We start from the raw sequence: 3896 nt of genomic DNA on the forward strand, positions 1-3896 counted from the left end.
ATGAGGAGATAGTTGAGTTAGACAAAGGAGAAACAGAAGAGAGAAGAGAAATAGAGAGCAAGAATAGTTTTCCTTTTCCAATTAATCATGAGAATCAACTGGATTTCACTGAATTATTCAATATGGTGGATAATGATGCACCTTGGGAGCAGATTCTACAACAAATTGCAGTTTACACCAAACCTGAGGAAGACGTCTCTACAAAGAAAAGGCGTAGATATGATGATACAAAGAACTGTAAAACTGTTAAAAAGGAGCCATTCCCTCCAAAAGCAGCAGATCCAGGAGGCTTTTCTATCCCTTGTACTATAGGGAAGAAAAGGATTAAAAAAGCTCTTCTTGATTTAGGTTCAAGTGTTAATTTGATACCTTACTCTTTACTGGAGCAAATCGGCAATGTTAATATGAAACCTGTAAAGGTTAAGTTAGTAATGGCCGATGGATCTTCAAAGGAACCATGTGGGATTGCAGAGGATGTTATAGTTTGTGTTGGCAAACTCCAGTTCTTGGCAGACTTTGTGGTGATGAAGATGGAGACAGAAAAGATACCTATCATTCTTGGAAGACCGTTTATGAAAACGGCCAAAGCTATCATTGATGTAAATGAAGGTATAGTGGTACTCCAGGACCGAGAGGAGAGAGTTGTTGTAGATGTCTTTAAAGATGAGAGGCAAACAAAGGAGGAAGAAACTAGTTATAAAGCTGCATTTGAAGATGCACACATGACTAGCCATCAAGATGAAGAGCCCAAGATTACAGGTAACCATTGTTTGTTGTTTCAGGTACATAAAGGAGAGAAGATTGGAAGAGGAGGAAAAATTCCTAGTGACTGGAAGAAAGGAAGACCCCAACTTGGTACACCTGTGAGAATCAAAAACAAGTTGTGGGTAGTTAAAGGCTATAAAGAGAAGGAGATGATAGAGATAGTGTCTCCGCATTTTGGAAATATCAAAACAGTGCACAGGAAACAGTTGAGGAGTTGGTGGGATAACAACATCAACTATGAAAAAGGAACTTGAACTTTATTGGGTGAAGCTAATGACGTTAAAAGAGCGCTTACTGGGAGGCAACCCAGTGATTTAAAAACTTTTGATTTTATTTTTGTTATGTAACTTTTAATTTGTGGACATTATTTTGTAAATATTTTGTTGGACATAGCATCTACTAAAGGATGCTAGTTGGATATAGCATCTACTGAAGGATGCTAAGTTTGTACCATCTACTGATGGGTGTTGGTGAGAAAATTTTGCACCTACTAATGGGTGTTGGTAAGTATTGTAACACCTACTGATGGGTGTGTGTGGATTTTGGGTCAGGCTCGTGACGTTAAACAAGCGCTACCTGGGAGGCAACCTAGTTGATTGATTGTTTTTGTTTGTTTCATTGTAGTAATAATAGGGTTGTGCATAAGTAATCTGAGGATTGAATTGCAGGGAACCAGTGAGGGGCATGTTTAGGAGGCACGTAGGTTAAGAAAAAAAGGAGAAGAGCACATCACGAAAGTGCCGCTGAGCGGCAACTTACCGCTGACCGGTACTATCGCAGAGTGGGCTTTGTTGCCCCTTAGCGGGACCCGAGCCCATTAGGGTATTTCTATACCCTAAGCTGCGCATAAGCTTCTGTTTGTTGGCTCCTCTCTGCACAAACACTCCCACATACCTTTTCCAAGGTTCTCCACATCTTTTACCTCTTCTCTTGTGAAAATTTTCTCTTCCACTCACTTGCTCACTAGTGTTTCATCTAAGTTTGGGGTTGGAAGAGAGCATTCTAACTTGGAAGCATTCTCATTGCATCTAGTATCTCCACCCAAGTAAGTAAAAGCATTTTGTTCATTCTAGGGTTTTTGATTTTGAATATGATTGTCAAACCATGAATATTTAGGGGTATTGATTTCTATGCATGATTTGATGATATAATTGATGTTTGAACCGATTAAACTACATGATTTTGATCTGGAAAACTGAAAATTGCATTTGGGTGGATTTAGGACAGCTTAAAAAGAAGTTTTTAAAAATTCTGCAGAGTTACCGCTCAGGGGTAAACTGCTGCTGAGCGGCACTCTGCAAGACGTGATTTTTTTTAGTTGTTGCGTTCTGGAACGTGGCACTGGTGGCGCTCAGGGGAAATTCTGACCCTCAGCGGTGGTTTAGCTTCGAAAGGAGTTGTATTCTGTGTTTTTACTAATGATTAACATCATGTTCTGTGGTTTTGTATCTGGGTTTGACTGTAGGAATGGCATCCTCTTCAGGAAAAAGCTTGAAAACCATGGCAACCAAGAGAAAGGAAAAGGAACCAGAACAGTCCTATTCTAGTAGGTTCCTCTCTCGGAAACATGAGAAGCACTTCAAGGTGGTGCAAGACAAGAGACTCCTCATGGAAAGAAAAGTTGGAATGATACCTAACTTTGCTCCTCAATTTGGAGAGCAAATGTTAGGGAATGACTAGGGCAAGCTAGCCACATATCCTGCACCTGTCAACATAGTTGTGGTAAAAGAATTCTACACCAATGCAAAGAAGATTGGTGATTATCCAGCTGAAAATTATTTTAGCTATGTCAGAGGCCATGCTATCAAGTTTGATCCTGATTCTATCAATAACTTCCTGGATACTGTGTGGGCTGGTGAGCAGTGCCAGTTTGCTCTTTGCATGGAGGAAGGGGCTGATTTTGAGGATGTAGAAAGAGTACTATGTATACCTGGAGGACACTTCCAAAGGAATAGATCTGGCTCAGTGGTAAACATTAGGAGGGTTGATCTGACTCCTCTTGCAAAGTATTGGATGGCATTTTCTCATGCCAACATTCAGCCATGTTCACATGTGTCAGATATTACTCTTAGCCAGGCACTCTTCATCTACTGTGCTATCAGGAACTTAAATGTTAACATTGGACAGGTGATAGCTGATGAGATTAGTGTATGCGCTAATACCTCAAATAACAAAGCACCCCTCGGACATCCCTCCTTAATCACTCACCTTTGTAAGATAGCTGGGGTGGACACTTCTGCTCCACCATTTGAAAGTCCAAGAAAAGCTATTGATGAGGCATATTACAGACAGTATTGTGGAGGTGAGGAGGCAGCTCAGCCAGTTCCACCACGCCGTGCTCGCCGAGAAAGAGGGCAAGCACAGAGCCAGACATCTGCTGAGACACATGAAGCAGAACCGTTCCAGATGAGGGACATGTACATGTCGCTTATAGGTGCTCAGTTACAGTCCATTCATAAAGGGTAGGTGGCTACTGCTGAGATGATTGTGGGGATGTATGATACACCTCCCGCTCACAGGTGGACTATGGAGGAATTCCATAATGTGGTAGCTTGGCCAGAGGAGCCGGTGCAAGGAGGAGGAGCTGAAGCAGCTGAAGCTTCAGTTAGGGAGATGGAAGAAGATGAAGCTGATGATGATGATGCGTTTGAAGATGATGAAGATGAGGAAGATACAGAGGACAACTCAGATTGATGAGGAGCTGAGATAGCATTTACTGATGAATGCTATCATGAACTTATGCTTTTGTTGGTTTAAGTGTTCTGAACTTATTTACTTTTGTTTTAGATTAGGTTTGATGTACTCTATTGGAAACCTGGTTTGTTATGATGGTTTGCTATTGACTGTGATTGTGTGATAAGTAATGCTTGATGATGATTATTGATTGATTGATGTTGAGATAGATGTGCACATAAAATGCTTATACAGGTGATTCACAAGCTTTGTGAACAAATGCAGGATTTTATGATTGTGATTGTGAAATTAAGCAGGATGTGTATGTCAAATATGAATGAGCTTATATGTGAGGTTTTGAGCTCCAAAGTTTTTATTGATTGAATGCTATTACTTTGGAAACATGAAGGATTTTGCCCAGGTTTTCTATGATTGAATCAGTTGCTTGTTTTGCATCA

The sequence above is a fragment of the Vigna angularis genome, chromosome 10 (assembly GCF_016808095.1).
Source record: "Vigna angularis cultivar LongXiaoDou No.4 chromosome 10, ASM1680809v1, whole genome shotgun sequence".
In the NCBI taxonomy this organism is placed as follows: Eukaryota; Viridiplantae; Streptophyta; class Magnoliopsida; order Fabales; family Fabaceae; genus Vigna; species Vigna angularis.